The 22,693-nt window shown below is 37.4% G+C and overlaps 1 long non-coding RNA gene across 11 annotated transcripts in view; it reads left to right on the forward strand.

Moving 5' to 3' along the window:
- The window catches only part of LOC136247434 (uncharacterized), a 67,117-nt gene that overhangs the window by 3,994 nt on the left and 40,430 nt on the right, over positions 1-22,693 (forward strand). For 10 of the 11 annotated variants that reach the window (XR_010697538.1, XR_010697535.1, XR_010697536.1 and 7 more), the window contains exons 3-4: positions 753-906; positions 7,907-7,996. This is a non-coding gene — a long non-coding RNA (uncharacterized lncRNA). Of the gene's footprint in view, positions 1-752; positions 907-7,906; positions 8,014-22,693 lie in introns of all 11 variants that reach the window. The other variant, XR_010697532.1, reaches the window with a different exon arrangement.

The following is a 22,693-nucleotide window of genomic DNA, read 5'->3' on the forward strand; positions in this document are numbered from 1 at the left end:
TATACACCTTAACCACTAAGTGAGATTTTAAAGTAGCGTTCTAGCAATTTGCTTTTATTCAAGACTTTGGTCCCTAGGTAGCCCTGTTTAGAGGTATTAGCATGTTATTTTACTTATTGAGGCTGCAAAACTCAAACCCACAATTCGTGGTTATCAGTAGTAGTATAAAAGGTTTTTGGTGAAGTAATGAGATCATGGAATTTGTATGTTGCAATTGAAGTGATATTTTTTTGTATGGTCATTTCTGAATCCAGTTGTGACCAGAGGAGCTGCCAGACTGCATTTAGAATTTGGCGAGTGTAACCCTTGAAGTCCTTAGTACTTTGTGTCTTCTGTACACATTAGAAAGAATTTGCTAACGCCACAAATTTTATCCCTACCAAAGTTTCCCTCTATATGGTATGTTGCAAGTTATGACATTAGTAGTGAGGCTTAACTATAACCATTACGGTGGTTAACCACCAGTTCTTGTCATTTGAAGATGAATGTAATGTGTTATGTGAGCAAAATAATCACAGTGTTTGAGGTCGATGTGTGCACTTATTACAAGTCTTGATAATGAACCAGTCACTCTTTTAATGTAAAACAACCGAACATAGTGTATCTAGCCTTATAGGGTAATAGATCCTTGTCAGGCAGTACAAAACAGCAGTCACATGCTTGTAACATTGGCAGTGTAGAGGGATAGTAGGTGCTTTGCTAATAGAGGAATTTTCTTGGCTTATTTTTTATGTACTTTTCTCACTTTATAGCTGGATGATAGGAACACATGATCACCATGAGATGGTTGTGTCCAATTGTAAATTAAAGCATCACCAAGCAACTATAACTGCTGTATACTGATGGAACAATGATTTTGCTGAAGAAGTTTCTGAATCGCTATATTAGAGTATGAGACAAAGAAAGGTGTGTGTGTGCGTGCGTGCGTGCGTGCGTGTCTGTGTTTCTGTATCTTTTGTATATAGATTTATCTAACTCTGCAAGACATGTATGCAAGTGATGGGTTGTAATATTGTACTGTAGTGCAAACCAACAGTTTGGCTTTGAGAAAACTCGGTAATCTTACACGAGGTCACAAGCACGTATGAGGAGTTTTGTTGTGTAAAGTATTAGTTCTCAGTGTGTGTGGTTTTTTTATTTGCTTGGTTCAGCTACGTACTACTGAAGGGTGTGGTAGGTCATACGTACATTGGCTCAGTCAATTGTTATCAATTAAGAATACCAATTGGACTATATGTGCAAATATTAATTTTGCTGTTATCATCATTAGGCGAATTTGAAGATTTAGCCAAAGTTTAACATGATGGAGCAAATATTATGGCTTTTAAATTACTTGTCAGGTAATCCAGTAAACTGGATCGCATGCATGCCTTGTAAAACTAAATTCTATAACACAAAAACTGTTAAAGCTATCTTAAAATGACCAACACCATCTTACTCACAGTTAAATTTTGGTTTGAATGGTCCGATACTTCGTTGCATCCATCCAACCCAGAGATACCCGCTTCACTTTGAAAGAGTATAAGAACTATCCCTCTGTCTTCCTTCTTCACATAACAATGTACAAAAGGCCATAACTCGGCCATACTTTGTCGTATCGACTTTTGCTTGGTGTCATGTTACTCCTCGTGTGATGGCGATTCAGTTGGTATGTAGATATCACGTGATGACATCAATGTCAGATGAGCACAATGACAATACGAATGCGAAAGGACGCAAAATGATTCAGCGTGTTATAGTGAATGAGTTCCTTGTTTGTATGTTGAAAATTTATATACAGGCAGATAGCTTACTCTTTGCCAATTAATAAAATCTGTTTTTCTAAACAGTTGAACGAACGCTTCATGAGATATGCTTGTTTGTAGCCACCTATGTAAACTGGCGAAAGTATTGTGCGTTTTCAATTTGTTTCTTAATCAAATTCAGTTTTCTGGTTTAAGGGATAATAGAGTAGTCCATTATTTTGGTCTCTGCTCAGGGATATCAACATATTTCACTTATTAAAGTCTTTTAGGTTGCCAAAACTCAAACCCACAATTAATTGTTTTCAGTAGTAATATAAATAGTCAGTAGTGAAGTAATAAAAAGTGTAACTGGTAGTGTTGTGGATGATGTGATGATTTTTATTAATGATTAATTTTTTGTGTGGTCATTTCTGAAACCAGCTATGACCAGAGGGTGGAAACACATACTGTGTGTGTTAGACTTGTTTTTTTAATCCTTGGTGTAACCAAGAGGTAATAAAAGAGGAGGGAGAATATCTTAACAGTAAAAATGATTTATGCAGTATGTAGTAAATAGAATTGTGGTACAGTTAGTTTTCTTCTACGTGTAGGCATGCTAGAAATCACCTGCTCGAAGTTTCTGTTAAAGCCTACTGCAAGAATGCATTTTGAATTGAAAAAAAATCATTTAACGTGCAAGCTTAACTATTATTTTGTAACACTGTAAACATATAATTCATAGCCACTAAGGTGCACTGTGGTTAACTCTCATAAATTATTGCCAGAGTTCAGAAAACCATTCTTACTGTTACTAAATGTTTGGACACAACAATAACATGAAAATACTACAGTAGTTCATCTTTAAGAATGATAGGGAAGTAATTCTACATCACGATTAAATAGAATTTAATGTATTGGTAAAAACACAATATGCCACGTGGCAGGCATTAAATAGAAACTTCAAGATCACGATTTCTAGCATGCCTATATAAGTAGAAGAACTAATTCTAGCACAGTTCTAGTCACTGTGTGTTGTTTGGAGTAGTGCAAAATCCGTTTAAAACTATTTTCTACTAGGTACATCCCAATTGGTTCTGTTCTGTTCCGTTCCATTCCGTTATGGCTTTTAACACTACCCGTTAGATACTCTCCCTCCATTATTTGTAATCCTTGAAGTCTAATGGATTTGGACTTGTACAAATCCTTAATGCTTTGTATCTGCTATACACATTACAAAGAATTTGCTAACACCGTGATACTCACCATGAGATTCCTGACGAAAGTCATACCAAGCATCGCTTCATTCAAAGAAAATTCTCACTGCTAGTCCGCTCAAAGGAAGTAGCTTTTCCATTATTGTCCGCCATTATATATACTCTACATCCGCTACTTTGGTCAGCAACGTTGTTCTGTTCTAAGCCATTAAGCTAGACTCAGCATGTGATGGCGATTCAGTAGGTATACAAAGTATCACATGAAAGAAGAGGATGCGAAAAGGACGCTTAGAGGAGATAGCATCACCCGTTCATCACTTTATATCACAAGTACTGTTTAGATATTATTGTACGTAGTTTGTGAAATTACTGCTGAGAGTATACCAAAGAATAGTCCATCTTTGTTCCATATAGACTACTGTTTTTTTTGTTTGTTTGTTTGATTGTAAACAATGTTATGCATTCCTGCATAGTTGAAAACCAATGTGGTCCTCAAAGGTGCTACGTATGTGATTTAAAATTAGTTTGGGGCACCATTTCGTTTTGGTGTGCTATCAAATATGATAAACAAGTGCTTCACTTTGTGCGTGCGGGTAGGTGTGTGTGTGTGTGTGTGTGTGTGTTTATTAACGAATTCTGATTATTGCCAATAGGGCTCCTAAACTGTGGATATTATCAAGCAATATCCTGTATTACCATTTGAACTGTGCTAATGATTGTGTCTATAGTTTGTGTCCAACTTACATATGACCTTGAAATAGTGTTGATGATTCGACGATTAAAATGGTTATTGTATATGATGTATATGTTGGCCACTCATCTGCTTTCTCTTTGGCCTGTCAGATGGCTTGAAATTCAAAGTTGAGAGAAAAAAAAAAGACAATTAGCATGTCCGTAAGTGTGTTGTATAACTCAAATAGCAGCAATGCTTTGTTTATTAGGCAAGAATATTTCTGGGACGATAACTGGGACTGGATTTATGATAGTCGTACTCGTGAAATTGTGCATCGGGAATTATGTGTTTAAAAATTTTTTTATAATGCAGGGTCCATCTGGGAATAAGTGATTATGTTTATTAGACGCAATAAGCTAATATTGCTATATTTAACAATTTTTAGTAGATACAAGAACTTATTACAGGTTTTTGCAATTGAATATGTCACCTTTGTAATTGACTTTGTCCCATTTGCAGTAGAGTTCGTCACTTTTGCAGTAGAATTTGTGTCATTTGTAATTGAATTCGTCGGTTTTGCAATTGAATTTGTCGCATTAGCTAATTATATTGACTGCAATAAACTAACTACATTAGAGTTAATTAGCTTGTTTGTGAGTGACCACACCCATCACTAATGGCGAAGCACAACTGTGAATGTTGCTGAAGAAGCTGTAGCAGAAGAATTAGTACCTTAACCATTAATCCTGCATAATCCAGGAAACTGGATTTGATAAAAAATGAATTGAAAATGCACAATACTTTTGCCAATCTACGTAGGTGGTTACAAACAAGCATATCTCATGAAGCGTTTATCTGATCGCTTCGAAAAACAGATTTTATTAATTGGCAAAGAGTAAGCTATCTGCCAGTATATAAACTTTAACATACAAACAAGGAACTCACTCACTACAATGTGCTGAATCATTTTCAGTTCTTCCACATTCGTATCGCCATTGTGCTCATCCGACAGTGACGTTATCACATGATACCTATATATCAACTGAATCGCCATCACTTGAGGAGTAACGTGACACCAAGCAAAAGTCGATACGACAAAGTACAGCTGAGTTATGACCCTTTGTACATCATCATGTGAAGAAGGAAGACGGAAAGACGGCTCTTTTACTCTATTAAAGTGAAGCGAGTGTTTCTGGGTTGGATGGACACAACAAAGTATGGGACCATTCAAACCAAAATTTAACAGTGAGTAAGATGGTGTTTGTCATTTTTAGATAGCTATAACAGTGTTTGTGTTATAGAGTTTAGTTTTACAAGGCATGCATGCGATCCAGTTTACTGGATTATGCATTTTCAGTGCTTGCATTTTATAAAACAGTTGCAGGTTTAAGGGTTAAAAACAGTTGTTTACAACAGTTGTACTTCAACAAGATCATGAAGCAGCTGTTACATCTTGTTTTCATGTTTACTGCAGCTGCCAGTCTTTTTTTTTGCTAATCCAATTGCTAAATAAATGCTAATTCAATTGCAAAATTGAGGAATTCAATTGCAAACAGGACGAATTCTACTGCAAACGGGACAAAGTCAACTGCAAAGGTGACAAATTCAATTGCAAAAACGTGTAATAATAGCCCACTAAATGTCTTCTTTGATATTCATGAAACTCAAACCCACAATCAGTTGTTACAAACTACATTATATAACCAGTTCAGTGTTGAGTATCGTTATCAGTTTTGTTATTGTGTAGTTCCTCACAAGTAAGAGAAAACAATTTTTGCAGTGGTCATTCCTGTAACCAGTTTTGACCCAAAGTGTGCTTCATTAAAGGCCTTTTCACACTTAATGCGCATTGAATGTGGATCCAGCTGTGGTCAGACTGAGAGTGGATCGAATGCGCATCAATACATTTCACACTACGTGTGAGTAACTGAATTCAATTCGCTTTCATAACACGTGATTAATTACCCAATTACGTAACAAAAACTTAAATGGCGTCAGTCATTGTACTACCTTCTTCGTATTCCTTGGAGTCAGAAAAGTATTCGCTGCGAAGTATGTTGCTAGTACAGTTACAAAATGTTGGGTGCCAAGAAGCTGGTTAATTTTTAAGAGGAAACCTGTACCGGGTACGATGATTTCAGAAGAGTACGCTATTCCTTCGACACTCACTCATGGTTACCATATCACTTCCACAAGCCGAGTATAACATTAGGTATGCCGTCGCTTTAGTCTTGGCGCGATAGCCATGCTTTGTGCGAGATATCAGGAGACTGTACGGCGCCTCTTGCTAATTGAGCTAATGCGCATTAAGTCCGGCCAATTCACCTCTCGAAGTGGATTAACATGATACCGGATTGAATGCGCATTGCGGTCAATCCGGTTCAGGTGTGAAATCGTTTGATCCGGCTTCGATGCGCATTCGACTGTAGTGTGAAAAGGCCTTAAAGGTGGCTTCATTAAAGGTGGTGCTGAATGGATTATGGGCAGCCACACAAAAATAATTGATAGCGTGTTTGTGGTAGACAACAGCAAAGCATCTCAGTGGGCCAACAGAACAAGCTCTATAAGACTGCCCAGCTACTGTTGGTAATACAAGTAATGTTATTCATGCTTTAAAACTATTAGCTTGTCACAACTCTGGTTAATTCACTAGAAAATGGCACCAGCTGCCATCGCATGATTACTGTCATACCAAGAGCTTGCACTTATAAGCTTCTGGTTATATGGAAAGTGCACTGACTAGCCACACTGTCTCCTTTCTCACTAAATAACTTCAAATTATGTACCACAGACCATCCAAATTTGGTATAGGCATAGGATATGCGTTACTCTACAATAGTATGCTTGAATTTTTGTGATTTGTGCTTGATGGAGTTGTTGGCCAATGGTGTTAGCCAATGGTGTAGTCCACAGGTATGGATTTTCATTGCATTCCATATTGTTATTAGTGAAAAGGAAAGTGTACAATTGTTCTACAAGGTGAGAAATGGTTGGAACCGGAATGGCTGAACACTAGGTTGTTCATTTGCCGTTTAAAAATCGGCTTGAAACTCTCACTTATATAGACAAAAAATGAAGGCGTGTTACTTCACAAACTTTTTATGTTAAGCTTAAGCATCACAGGCTATCACAATAGCATTTTAGGTGTAGATTAAGTTGTACACTAGCAAAGTTTTGGGCTACCCTAAAATAGCTCATTAAGTGCGTGGGTTGAAACAAATTGTTTTGTGCAGCTGGACTAAATCGGTTCAGTGCCACCTTAACCATAATGTCTTGCATGTAGGCATACATTTGATCGATTGCCAAGATGCTTTTTGTGCTAGCATTGTTCTTCATGTGTAATGGGCTGAGCTGAAAATGAAGTAATTTATAGTTAAGAGTGTGCAATCATAAAAATCTGTTGATGTGTCTAGCTAACACTATTCTTTGTTTTTATGTGGTACACACAGATTCACCAGTCATAATTATGTTACAAAAAGGTAAACAAACAAGTACAAGGAAAAATTAAGAATTTTAAGTGGATCATATGGAAATATAAAAAAGTAGTGAAACAAAAGAGTTCACCTACATCTGCAGATATACTAGTGAATTAGTGTCCACTAGTATACCCGCTGATGTAGGCAGCCTCTGATCCATTGTTTCACTAGGTGTCTTTTAAACCAGGTGCGTACCCATAGCCGACCGAATGCTGGCTGTTTACTGAAATTGTTTTCGTAGAAATGTGTGTTTGTACCTATCTAGGTTTGTCCGTGTGCAGCCATGTGAACAAAATCATTAATACAGCCAGAGTGTGTGGCCAGTATGTGAGAAATAAAGCCTATATTGTACTTCTGCACTGGTATGCTTTGGCTTGAAGATGGTTTCAATATCCAGTTTAAAATATGGGTATAGTGACTCTCTACAAACTTTGTAAACGGCTTTCCCATTGGTGTTTAACATCCGAAAAAGACTTTAACAGGGCCTGTAGGCTACCAGGTAAAGCCTATCCTCTTTGACTTAAAAGGAGCATGTCCCCTACACAATTGCCAATGAAAATCAATGGCAGATAGATAGCTCAAGGTTTTGTCAAGTGAATGTGCACAATAGATACACTGTAAAACAGATATTCTATATGTAATTTGTATGTTTGACAAGCAACTGTGTATAGAAGTATTTAATGAATTACAAAATCCAAAATTGCAATAACTGACAAATTAGAAGCTTATTGGTTACATTAGTAGACGAGTTAGCTAGTTATTTTTAGAAGTAGTAGCTTTCTATTTTTAAATCTATGTATGTCCTTTCTCACTTCATAGCTGGATGATAGGAACACTTGGTCACCGTAGATGGTTGTGTCCAACTGAAAGCATCACGGAGCAAAGATTTCTGAGGATAGAGTTTGTCAGGTTAGAGACAAGGAAAGGTGTGTGTGTACGTGCGTACGTGTGTGTGTATCTTTTGTATGTAAATTTTCCAAATTCTGCAAACATGGTGAACACTACAATGCTGTTTAAAGTATCATACAGTACGATAGTACTGTATAGTAGGGGTTGGTAAGAAATCATATGGTTTTGTGGATTTTCGCACCTTAAAAAAGGGCCTTGCAATAAGTTTTACCCGAAAGAACCACCTGGAATGCATTAGTACTGTTATAATGATGCTGTACCTTGGGTAAATGAAGTGAAAAGTCGAATGTTTCGATGTACAGTGAGTTTTAAAATTTTCGAAATTCACCTACATTTCGTCTGCCAGCCTGCCTGCTGTAAGACCCGGTAGCGCTAGGTGTACGGCTCCAGAAATTTCAGACAATCAAGGTAATGATGTCGGATTCATGAATCTGTTGTTCCGATTATGTTCTGTCTACTGCACCATGCTGTTTGCTTTCATCATTCATCTGATTCTTTGTTCTTCTCGAAATATAATTAATAATTGTGGCACTTAATAATAGCGGCACGTGCCACAACCCAAACACGTGATTTTAGGGAAGTGTGAATACGTGTGCGTAAGATGAGGGTGAACAGGTGTAGTACCCAAGGAGTTGTCTCTAGCATTTGTTAACGTTGGGTAGTCGTCTTTTTTGTGAGGTAACTAGCTAATAATGTCTTTGAAGGGCGGATCTACTTCGAGATCCAGACTTCTAAAAACGAGGGTTTCACTTTTATAGTGGTGGACTCTCCAGCGATGTTTTACTGTAAAATCATCAACGTTTAGGCCATTAGAAATGCAGCTGAAGCCTTAAACAGTTGCTGTAATAGCTTTTAAAAAAACAAGACAGTAATTTTCCATGCAATTTACATATTCGTATATATACATATATATGTACTAGATAAAGCACTGCCGCGAGTGCTATATGGGAAATATAGCACGAAAAGAGTGGTTTCGTCTCGAGACCACTCTTTGAGTGCTATATTTCCCGTATAGCACGAGCGAAAGGCAATGCTTTATCTGGTATAGAGAACTGTTAACTTGAGGTACACACAAGACACACGCACGAAACAGTTAGAAACTCACGGAGGAGTGTTATCATCGATAGAATAGGCATTCCGCCTGTGTGCGTTGCACTGTGCTGCACCTTCATTAGTCGTTTTGTGAGTCTAGTCCGTCTTCTCAATACATAAAGTTTTTGATTGTGGTATATTAATAAGCATATTTCCGTGATATTCCTAGGACTCATCCGTTTATGTGAGCAAAACGTACTAAGAACGTTCACTGCTGCTGACCACAAGAAATCATCGTCAGAATCTTCAAGTGTGTCTATAAATAAAATCATGTGGTTTGGCTCTTACTGGTTGGGTTGACTGGTCAGCCAGCACAGTCAGGCTATCAGCCTACACTGGCTTGGTTGATTGGTTGTACTGACCAGAATGAGTGATTACTCACTCGAAGTAGGCTAACAGCCTACACAAATAGACCTGGCAGTTCTATAACTACCTGATATAGAAATGTGGTCTATTAAAGTGTTCTATAACTGCCCAATATAGAACACTTTTTTGCTTTGATACTCCCACGCAAAGTTCTTTATATATATATATATATATATATATATATATATTATTTATTTCATTTACTGGGTCCTGTAGTAGCTGTCTATCATATGACGTGGCATCATTGCCAACAATATCGCTGGCAGCGAAATCCCCAGGCGAGGACCCAGTGGCAGCTCTCCCCTGGGATGCAGGAGGCCATTCTTGTTTTATTAAAATACTGCAGCAAAGACGTACTATTGAAATGCCAACGGCCAAGCTTTGATCCAGGTGGCCAGAAAGCAGTTAACTGAATTTATTCAACTTCTCTAATATTACGTTGATAAAAATTTTCTCGTAATTAATTTTCATCAGATGCTAGCTTCGACGAAATATTTTTAACGATTTATAAATATAGAAATACGGTACAAGATTGATTAGTTACATTGGATTGTGTCAACTGCTTGGGTGCCTGGTTTTTAGCATTAGTAGCACAGCATGAACTTATGTAATGAGGTGGTCTGATTCATAATGCATCCCACTGGTGAGTTTGTTATTGTGGCATACAATGGTGGCTGTGTGCTGCTTCAATTTTATATTCCGCCGCCTGTAAATGTTTTGTTGTATTTAATGCTATTTTATGTATTATATGGGGAATAGCACTATTTTCGTCTCGTAAAATGTCCCTAGGATGATTTTTGAAGGCGGAATTTTGGGCGGTGCGCAAAATTTTCAATGTAATCCTTACTTAAACGCTACTCTCGGTAGTAGTGAAAGCACACATTTGTGGTCTACAACTGGCTAACAACACCATCAAGCCTGAATCACAAAAATTTGCATGCAATTATAGAATAACGCTTACCCAATGCCTATACCAAATTTTGGTGATCTGGTGCATAATTTTGAAGTTATTTAGCGAGAAAGAAGACTGCTAGTCAGGGTGCACTCCATATAACAGTGATCACTCGATGGCTACTGGTGCCCACAGAGTTGTGACAAGCTAAGACTTTTAAAGCGTGAATGATGTTAGTTGTATCAACAACAGTAGCTAGGTGGTCTGATAGACCTTGTTCTAGTAGTCCTCTGAGAAACTTCGCCGTGGTACACCCTGTATGTGGATTTACTTGTTTGTTTGTGTTTTATCACAATTAATTGTACGGCTGCCCTTAATTGGTTCAATGCTACCTTGGAAGTCATTAAGGTTACCAAAACTCAAACCCACAATTCATTGTTATCAGTAGTGGTATAAATAATCACTGGTGAGGTAGTATCTTATGAGGATGAAGAAATGTCATTAATTTAATTTTTGTGTGGTCATTTCTGAAACCAGCTATGACCAGAGGAGTATGGAACATCCATTAGACTGTGTGTGTTTTACATGTCAAATATTTTAAAGTGTTCAGAGAATTTTTATGGTGAGTTATGCGAGTGTGACAGTGAAACTTTGGGGGGGGGGGGGGGGGGGGGATAAAAGGTTATAAAATCTTCATAGCTTCCAAACCTTTGTCCTACTTTGGACATAGTAAAAGGCCCCAAAACCAGCCTATGGCTAACTTTGAGGTTTGTTTTCACTCACATTTCTTCTTTTCTATGTAGATACAATGATGATTATTGAAGACAGAATTATAAATGTATTTCATTGCATGATTTAATTCAATATTTGAAAATATTATTGTAATACTCTATTAGAGTGCACATTTTTTTGAGGACTTCTAATAGAACATACATAGAATGTTCTAGAACAATCTAGTACTTCTATTGGTAGATCTATGAAATTATAAACAGTTGAATTTCAACTAGAAATTTCATTTATAAAGCAGAAATTAAGTGAAGTGATCAGCCAAGGTAGCAGTGGTCCAGTGGTTAAGGATGCAGGTGTTAGGTATGGAGGTCCCTGGTTTGAACTATGGTAAGTTTCTTTTTTGACATTTTTTGCACACCTTTTGTATCCCGCGGTGACTGTGCTAGTATCTCGATCCTGCGATTTTACACTTGCTTGGTTTTTGCTTTATAACTTTGTATCTGTAAGTCTGTTGCTATTCAAACTATCAAAAGGCACTGCTACAATGATCAGCCTATCTACACACCAATTTTCCAAGTTATTTCTATACTTGGTTTATCCTGTAGCCATGACAGAAGTTTGATTTTTTTATGTGAATAAATGTTTGTAACTCCTTGAATATTCCTGAGATTCACAACAAACTTGGTACGTGAATCCACCGTTACATGCTCTTCATCTGTGCCAAAAATCGAGGCAATCAAGTTACACGTTTGCATTTTATAGCAAGTTTTGCAACGTGTGTGAAAAGAAATTGAAGTCCCCGCAGCCTTCATACGGCATAAGAAATTATGAATGCCTATATCTCGCAAATGGCTGTTGCAAGTTTAATCAAATTTGCTGTGTGGCGTACCCTACCTGGGGAACAGCTATGATGCAAAAATGGTGTGCTTTGGAGAAAGGGCCATGGAGCTATGGATGCATGAAAAGGCTGTTTCCTTTCTTCCTATCAATATACTCATGGTGTGGTCGCCAGCTTTCTTGGTCGCACGACGCTCTACCGTGTGTCTTGATGCGGTAGTATGGGGCACCTTAATAGTGGTTGGGAGTTAAACCTGAAATTATTATAGTAGCGTAAGTCATCGATCATCGACCACTACCTATTATTGACCACTGGGCTACACCAATTATCGACCGGTGGTATCCAAATAATTACGTGATTTTACGAACACGTAAGTTAAGAGACTGTTGAACTTGTTCTCCCTTCCGGGCTCTTATGATGTCATAAAGACTAGAAATCAAACATGGAAAGGCACCAAACGTAGTGGTGTTGAACTGGCACTACAAGCTGATGAATCGCCGGGTAATACTGAAAGGTGATGAGCTTCGCAATGAATGTGATTTTGTTGAATGAAACAGGGCGAATGAAGCAGAAGAACTACATGGTGTTCCATCTACAGTACTAATTGCGTAATTCTGGATGGCTGAAGCATGGACAAAACCTCATTCACGATAAAACTAGCCCTGGAGAAGATAAACCTCGAGACTCTAATGATAAATTAGCAAGATTGCCATGGGACTGAGAAAACAGGTAGAGAAGTAACTATAACAATCCATGACAGTTAAGAAATATCAAAAAAGGGTTAATAAATGATCTTGTGAGAAGATTAGGAGTGCATATTGTTTGAATGTCTAGCTATCGGCTACACGTCTGTACAAGGTCCCAATAATGTGATCTATACATCATGAATATTCTATATATGTTTTAGTGGTAATTTTAGAAAGTGAAAAAGAAGAGAAAAGGAACAAGAGGCTAAGAGAAATAATTAGGAGAGGTGTGAGACAAAGAAGGTAAAGTAAAAGGGAGGGAAGTAAAGCGAAAGGAAAGGAAACTTCAGAAATAAGCTGAAGACACCAGTGATGCCTGAGCCATACTTTACTCAGAAATGGTGAATATATATTATGATATTGACAGTGATTACAATTGCTAAACTGGCAGATATCCAAGTTGCAACATGATCCGGACTGTAACTTCCAAGGTGTCTCATCTATGTATCACATTCAATGGAAAGTTGATGAGGGAATCGGTGGACTGTATGCACCAATGAAAACTAAGTCAATGGACAACTAACTAGTGTTTATAAGTTGGAATGTACGGAGAAATTATCTAACTCACTGTGTAAATATCTCTTGAATAGAATGTTCAATTTGATTCGATTTTTTAGGTGTGGACCCTTGTCATGTTAGTGGTTAAGTTGTTAACATAGTTTTATTACTTGATCAAATTCATAGCGAGTTATGCTCCATTTCTTGGAATTGGTCAATATCGTACAATATCTTGTCTTGCAATATCACGTAATTTCCTGTGGCACTGGTGTTGTGTCCAACCTACTCTGAGCCACGCATGACCTTGAAACAGTGTTGAGTATCTCAGTTCTATTATTGTATGTATGCGGACCAATTTGCTTTGTAACTCTGATCCTTCCATTGTTCAGATGGCTTGAAATTCAAAGTGACGAAAAAACAGTTTCATAGCGTTGAAGTGTGACTGTATGACTCGTTAGCAGCTAATGCTTTTTATTACAGGTTTTGGCAATTGAATTCGTCACGTTGGCACTACAATTCATCATAATTAAATTGTGTTTGTGAAAACAACCTCTCATCACGAAGTGAATCATTTTCAGCATGGAGAGTTATGCTTGAGACACTAGAAGGTGATTGAAGCTGGTTGTACAGAAGCTGATAGCTTTGGCAAGTTAATTAGCTTGTTTGCGAGTGACCACGCCTACTGCTAATGGTATAGTACAGTTGTAAATGTTGCTGAAGAATGGAAGAATTATCACCTTATGAAGAGTTGTTTACTACATTTGTACCTGCACAAGGTCTTGTAGCAGCTGCTACATCTTGGTTTCGTGTTTCCTCCAGCTGCCATTCTTGTTACAGGACTAATTCTAATGCCAAAGTGATGAATTCAATTGCCAATGGGACGAATTCAATTGCCAAAGTGACAAATTCAATTGACAAAACCTGTAAACAGGCAAATTCCTGGGTCAGTAAGTGGGATTATTATAGTAAAGTGTGATTTATATGCATGAAATATGGTTGGGCGATATTTAATGTGTGACTTGCGATTATTGCATGAGTTATGTAATGTGAGTGTTCGTACTTTTTCAGCAAAGGTGTTTCTGGTTCAAATAATGGGAATTAGTTTAACTGGTGTTTTTATTTCTATGCAAAGAAAATGTTCTGTATCAGATTTAGTCAAATGTTGTTGATTGTGGTTACAAAACTAAAACCCACAATCGATTGTTGCACATTGTATTATAAATATTTGGGGTAGTGAAATGATGAATTGTAATGTGTCGTTATTTTTGAGTGGTTTTACTTAAACCAAAAATAATTTTTGGAGTGGTCCATCTGAAACCAGTTGTGACCTGAATGCTCTCTGCTTTATATATGTGACCTAATTTTAGAAAACCGTCGATATCCACACAATTTTCAAAATGCATTTTATTTGTTCTTTGTTTTCTACAGGGACAGAAGAATGGACTAGCTAAGTTTCAGCTTCATAAGTTAAGTAGCGTTGGAAATATAGCACTAGACATCCGGATGAACAAATAAATTGAAGCTATCGAGAAAAGAATCTACAGGCACTTACATTAACCATCATAACTTATTGATACAATAGCGTACAGAATTGAATCTTCGCTCATTGTGTTCGCCATAAATTGGTGCATCTACTAAGGTATAGTTTTGCCAAAGGCATGCTTCTGTGTTCGAGAAGGAAGGCAAATTCATTGAAAAATGATCGTCGGTAAATTCTTTCGTCACCGCAACATAAATAAACGTCTGTAACTTTGAAATCCTTTCGTGTATGGAAATGAAACAAAACTTTTTGTACTCCCTATGAACAGGTGAACACAATGATACTCAGGATTTCTCAAATGGATGCTTAGTTTGCCCACCACTGAGGCAATAAAAACTTGCATAATTTTTTTTCTGGAGCTTGCTTTTTTTACCCATAGTTTTTAAATGCGTTTTATTACAAAAGTACTATTGTGTGTATATCGACGGTTTTCCATAATTCGGTCACATATGAAGCTCTTATTATTTTTTTAAAATTTTTATAATGCATTGTACACGCCTACAGCACATTTAGTTAGGTGACTTATTGTCACACATACATCCAAATCTTTTCCTATTGTTTTATACGATTTAACCTGAAAGTAAATACGACTATTTTTATTAAAAGGGGGCTTCTGAATGTTGGTATAAAAATAAGGTGTCTGGGGACATTTCTCCTGAAAACTTTTCTAGCTCTGAAATCACATTTTAGGCTTTCAGTTAACAATTACAGTAAATCCAATGTTTACTAACTATAGGACAAATTTTGTAGCTCTGATTGTTCCAATAGAGTAGTTATGTGACTGTTCTATTTGAGTATCTCGATTATGGAGTGGGAGGTGAAAAGTGAGGGTTTAATAGCTATATACAATGAAATGTTGTTGATTAAGAGAAACTGCATGCATGCTACTGAAATATTGTTGTTTCTCTAATTGTCAATACAACAATAATGAAGCTAGTTAGACTGCTACTAAGCTAAATGTATAAGGGGATTACTGTTGAAACCGCAGAAACGGATCTAAATTTACCACTGATATTTTGTAATTTAGAGGGAACAAGTTGCTTGATATGGGTGTGCCTAATGAGAGGGAAACATGTTACAGTGAAAACATTTGCAAACAGCCAAAATGTAGCAGGTTGTCAATTGTATAATGTCATAACATATGAGACAAAGAAACTTTAATATGCACGAGGTGCCAATAATGCGACAGAAGTGTCTATGTACAGTTAGATTGGATTTAGTTTCACGCCGTAGCTACCATAACTACTTGAAACACGGTAAGAGCTTGTACTGCAGCCAGTTACTAGCCTACAAGAGATAGTTATAGTGAATTTATGCTGGTCTTGTGGTGAAGAACGTTCAATAACGCTGACTGTAAATGCAACAGTACAGTGGTCAAAGCACGTCTAAGTTTATTTCTTGGACGTTTTGAATATGTTTAAAGGTACAATACAATGGATGGAATGACGAAAAACAATTGTGGTGGTGCCACTGGCAAGATATGCAGAACATACCATCCCTACCAGACAGAGAAGCAACCCAGGAAAGTGTAACATAGATACCATTGTACTGCTAACCCAGCTTTGTGAACAAATCGCTTCAGTGAAGCATAAGCTTCAATAGTGCGATGCACTACAGGTTGAGCTACACAACAACTCCGCTATTGTTTTCCAGCAGAATGTTAAAATATTCTTGGAACACTGAAGTTGAAAAGGGAGAGCTTGGTAATGCCACCTGCACATTAGGCCTTTAACTGTTTATCTACCTTTCCCATTGTAAAGTAAGTAACAACAGTACTTTTGGTTCATTGTCTTACGTGCATGTGCCTCACAATGTGACAAGACTAGACTTTGTGGCTTAATATCTCCGTATAAAACATAATTGAATTATTAAAAAGATGTTTTTGTGCATTGCACGATACAGAAAGCCTATTTATTCGATAAAATGGGAAGTGAATTTTCCAATTCAGTTTACCTTTAATGCGTTTATCATGACCAGAATGCCACGATGGCAGTGAGAAAACTAGGGTCTACTTGTGACTAGCAGAAGGTTAATCTGTACCAATTAATGTTGAATTATTTGCGATCTGTCACCACTTAGTAGTGGTGAGGAGAACAACTGAGGAGCACTAGTTATGATGTACATGAGTAATGGATGGTCTATACAGCAATCTTATCTTTGTTCACAAGTATGATCATTAGTGTGACAAAGTTGAAGGTATCAGTATAAAGCGGCCATGGAATCTAATCAAACTGGACTTACAATGACAGACGGTTTAGTGGACAATTTAAGACTGAATGGTATAATTGAGGAGAGCCTGAGCGAGCTCTGCACTAGCTAGTCAGTGGTGTAATGGACATGTTTACAATAAATTAGGATATAAAGTGGATACCTTACATTTGCTTCTAGTGTTAAATTAACCATTCTCCTTGTACAGTTCATGTGGATCACTTTGCTTTCATACAAGTGTGTGTAGTGGTTCATGTCATGGATAATTGTCAGGATAGATTGCTGCTTTGCCATATTTGATATGTGTAATGGTTTGTAGTTATCTGACTAGATTACTGTGTAAACAATCAATTGTGCTGTCCTACGTGACAATACTGTCAGGGCATTGTGGAAGTGGACAACAAGAGATTTGACGGAAATTTTTAACTTTTGCTGTTTCTCCTTTCCTGTGTTTCTACCAACTAATGAACTTGGACGTTAGCTTCTGCCAAATATCGAGGCCACCTGTAGAACTGATTACTACTCATCCACTCACTGACACTGATATTACAGTTTTTTAATCCTTAAACCCGCATAATTCAGAAAACTGGATTTAAACTTAATATATGCGCGTACCTTGCTCAAAGTGCTGTAACTTTCGTAGCATCCATCCTGTGGATATGCAATTTACATTATTCTACCCATGATGTATCAAGAAGTAAAATGATACCTAAGGGTTTATCCTAATTTCACTGTAACTATACTGTACTTAACTGTAGTCTGTTGATGTTTACCTAAACAAAAGTTTTATTCCTTGTAATTGTTGTCCACAAAATGAATCTTAAAGTTCTTGGTTTACGTAGCACACCAAAATTGTGTGGCCCTTCTCCAAATAATGAACACTATTCTATTGTTTGTCAAAGAAGCAATCTACAGAAATTGGTTGTACCGTTTTTGCTTAAATCGTCCAGTTCAGCTGGCAACATGATACTAGATTGGGTACATCTCTATTTTTCACTGTCCTTCACTGTTGTTTACATTTACCTGAGGATTAATCTGTTCGCTGATAAATTTGTAGGGTCTCAATTATACTATCTCTAAATAGACACAACTTACAAATCGTACAAGTCCAATTAAACTATTTGAGAGTGGACGACCTCAGGAAACTTGGGGGAGAGTATTGGCCTAAAAGAATAAAGTTGTACTAGCAGGCTGGTGGAGTCTGAGTAAGCTTGATTCACATTTTTGCTGTGATTTTGTTAACCGATGAGCAGGTCATCATTTACACTAAGGTAACCACAAAACTATTTTATAACTGCAAAAGTGAAATTGGCATTAATTTACAAATTTATACTTGTTGCTCTTTTGTTTTACCGTCTCAGCTTGCAAGACTCCATTTATGCTTTTAACTGTGTGAAAGTTTGCGTTTTTGCAGAAGAAATGCTTTGACAATATTTCTGTGAGATTGTGATCACATTGTAACCTATTGTAACTTGTATAGTTGTCTTAAATGGCTTGATATTGTCACTAAGTATACCTTATTACGAGGTAAACAATTACATGTTTATCATGCTGATTTAGAATTTTATAACCAAAACCCACAATCAGTTTTAGAATGTATATGTATATAAAGAAGTCAGTAATCTTAACAAACAGTCTTAAGCACAATGGGTAATATTTGTTATAATTTTTGGTAAGACTTTTTGCTAAGCATCAAGTCTTTGATATCATTACAAAGTTGATTGTCATCAAAAGTGGCTGTTGTGGTTGCGTACCATTACAGGATGACTGTGGCAGGATGTATTGGTTCATTGTCCACTAGTATGTGGTACTGCCCAAGTGCAACATCGCACTCGCAAAAAAAAAAAAAGAAGCTAATTAAGGGGCATGGCAACTATTTTGCTTGCGATACAGTGTGGCATTCGCTCATGAGAGTCGCGAGTGGAACAGTTGTCACGCCCCTTAATTAGCAATTTATAAAATCTTGAGTAAAGTTACGCGTGCTAGTGAGTGCCTAGGCGGCACCATAGTAGCAGGCAGGTGACCTGTTATGTAGTTTACCTTTTTAAATAAAACAGGCTTGTTTGGGCAAGTTGTAGACTATCACACTAGGTAGTCCACTATAATATATGGGACCATCTACATTGACAGGTAACTTTTATAGGGAGGAACATTTTCGATGTAGAATGGAGCAATGCAGGTTCAGAAGTGATACGGTAGACCTCATAAAAAGCTTTACGTGTCGTTATTGTATTTGTATCGTGATACGATCCGTAACACGCAGTTAAATAGCATCAATTGATGCATAATATAAAAGTGATGCGTGATCTAATTATGGTTTGTATGAAGAGAGTTATGCTGTGTTTTGTTAATGTTTCGCCTTGTGAGTCGTTGCTGAGCTCGACAGTGAAATTTGCTATAACTGCAAAACCTGTAGCTAATCGTTGCTACCATTGATTTTCACCCTTGTAACTACTGTCAAGAACAGTCTTTTCTTCATTGCTATGAAATATATCGATTGTCAGATGCCACCTCCCTTATTGCTACTCAATGTTGAAGCCTGCTCTGATTGGTTACATTGCTGTGTCAGCCAGCTCAGCTGAAGAAGCCATTTATTTGCCGCTACTGCTTTGTCATTGCTTTCACTGAAGTGGCCGAGTTTCTAACTGTCTTCTACAGTTAACACTGCAGGATCCGTTAGTTTTGTCTGAGCACCTTTAGTGGCATGATGAACTAAAATAATATTGTTTATTAAAATTATGATTATTATTGTACGAAACTATGAATCTACTAGATAGTGATGTTTCGTGGGTAAAGCTTGGTGGGCGCTTTAAAATCTCCCGCTAGCTAGCTACGTACAACAATACTGATATATATATATTGTTACTATGATAATAAAGTGTAGTGCAAGTTGGCTTCACTCGATCGATCCATCTTGGGGAGTGATTATTCCTGCAAGGAAATAAATAGCATGCATGGATTAACAAGCATATGACAGCAGAGTTGGGCGGAGCAGAGGAGAATTGAAATAACTAGGAACGTACTTACAAAATACGTGCAACCCTCTCCATACAATCATGAAATTCCTTCATCCCACCATCATTAGAAAGATATCTGAGTTTCACAACAGCCTGCTTTGTTCAGTAGATGCAAAATGCTCAGGGATGGTTCATTTTTACATCTATATCTAGGTATCATGAATGTCTGATAAGCTGGTCACCCATGATGCTGTTAGCATTAGTCTAATTATTGTGGAATTACAAACATTTGTGTAGTCATTAGTGTGTTGTTAATTGCTATGGTAACATTGTCAACAGCTTTGTTAGTGGGGACAATTGTGGTCATTCCAATCACTCCATGGGTCGTATTTATGGGTATATGTGTTTAGCGGATCAATGGATCACGGATCAATGCAGATCGACGGATCACGTGGACTCCAGATTGTACACATACACACACTATTATATTTTGTTGTTATATCATCCTATAATGTCATGTTATATCATATCAATAAATGTTGTATGTAACTTATATAAGGCGACTTACCAGTACGATTCACGCGCTACATAATTATTTAACCGTTGCTACTAACACCTTCCACCACTTACGATCAATGTTAATTCCTTACAGCTTAATGTTTTGAATGTCCTGCATTGTCTTGAATCATAGCGATAACGTTCTATGCTTGAACAGTATGTATCAAGTTTAGCGCTACTAAAATATATTACACTGTATGTATTAAGCGCTACTAAAATATATTACATGTATATTTCGCGATGCTACTCAATTGTGGCGGACGGCGCAACACCAAATATTTTTATAAGCTATATGGTTACAGGTATATATGCCACATCAAAGACTAGTTAATAATGAATGTTGAAGTGTTGAGACAAATACAATCTGTGTTCTGTTTGAAGTCTTGCAGCAACGGGTGGTGGAATTTGTAGACTGTCAGGCTTGAAATTAGCATCTTTAATCCAAATACAACTCGGATTTGCATGATAATGAGCCACTGAGTTAACAACTTGTAATTTACCTGTATGTTGATTAGTGATCTGTCTAATTTCCTCATGTGAAACACATATGTTATATGGCAGATCTGGTAATTTCTCATCACAGAAATATCCAAATCGGCAACCAGCACAAACACGCATATGCTTCGTAACAAACTTTAAAACATAAGGTTTCATACCATGGGGAGAGTATGGTTGTGATGGATTAGACTACATATGAAATGGAGGCATTGAACCAACTGACAATTGAGACACTACCGACGACTGTGGCATGTAACCAAATGATGACTGAGATACTACCGATGACTGGGGCATATACCCAACTGACGACTGGGGCATGTAACCGACTAATGACTGAGACACTACTGACGACTGGGGCATGTAACCAACTGATGACTGAGACACTACTGACGACTGAGACACTGCCGACGACTGTGGCATATAACCAACTGATGACTGAGACACTACCGATGACTGGGGCATGTAACCAAAGTTCATATTGAATGTAGCATTTGCTGGTAAACCAGTCACAGAAGATGTACGATCATATGTCCTGGTCGGAATATTATTACTTCTTGATTTTCCCCTTCTAGAATGCTTTGCTACACCACCTTTTTGGCCAGCAACTCCTTTCGGTAAACCAGACATGGCCAATGAATCAAGATCAGGGGAACAAGATTGTTTCCTCCACCACTGACAAAACTTTTGATGACTGTTGGTAGCTTCAGCAGCTGCTACAGTGTGTTGGCAGATTTTGTATGTTGTAAATCTTGGACATATACCACTACACACCAATTGACCTGAGGACTTAAAAGTTACATGATGAGGCTCATTGTGCTCACTAGCAACCATTCTGTTCTGGGAACCTGGTTGGCCAGGAACAGGAACAACTAAACCTGGAGTAAACTAAAGTCTTTGTGCTTTCATCCATATGTCTTTTAAACTGCCAGTGGGAATGATATCTTTGTTGATAAGGAATTCATAGTTTACAGACAACTGTTGTTCATTGCAACTGTGTACAGGCTCTTCCATAACCTCTTGAAAATTTCCTAAAGACACTGTCAACACCTTGTTAATATGGCATTTTTTGAGTCTTTTCACTTAAAGTAAACCACTTGTCGGAGTCAATTTCAAGGTGTTGAAACTCTTGACAGAAACGCCAGCGATCATTGCATATCACTGCTTTACGAATAAGGTTTTCTTGGGATTCCACAAATTCAAATATTTTGTCAACAAATGGATGTAATTCATGTTCTTTGTAATCAGTCCGACTTTTCAAAGTGCTGTTCATTGATTCACTCATGTTGGTGTAAAAAGGATCAGGGTTTTCTCCTAAGCCAGCTTTTTTGCGAATTTCTGGAAGCATACAATTGACAACCACATCAGTTTTTTCTGTAACAAACCATTCATAAAACACAGGTTGAACTAATTTGCCTTGGGGTACACAATGGTGGTGACTTTCAAACTGATTCCATCTTTCTTTCAAATCACAAAGTTTCTCCCTAAAGTCTTTTTCACTTTCTGCATCGACTAAGCCTTTAAATCTATCTGAGCCAACAGTCACACCCATGATGTCATGAAGAATTTCTTTAACAATGTTTGTAGGAAGCTGTTTTAATTTATCCTCGATGTTTCTTTGGAAATGGGAAAAACATCTCAGGTGTACAGCCTTTGGAAATACCCCACAAAACGCTTCATGTAGTGGACCTTCTCCGTCTGTTCCAATGGCTTTTGTATTCTTTAGTGACGGACATAATCCCATCACCTGGGACGCAAAATAATGATAATTGGAGAAC

Source organism: Dysidea avara, chromosome 2 (genome assembly GCF_963678975.1).
Source record: "Dysidea avara chromosome 2, odDysAvar1.4, whole genome shotgun sequence".
In the NCBI taxonomy this organism is placed as follows: domain Eukaryota; kingdom Metazoa; phylum Porifera; class Demospongiae; order Dictyoceratida; family Dysideidae; genus Dysidea; species Dysidea avara.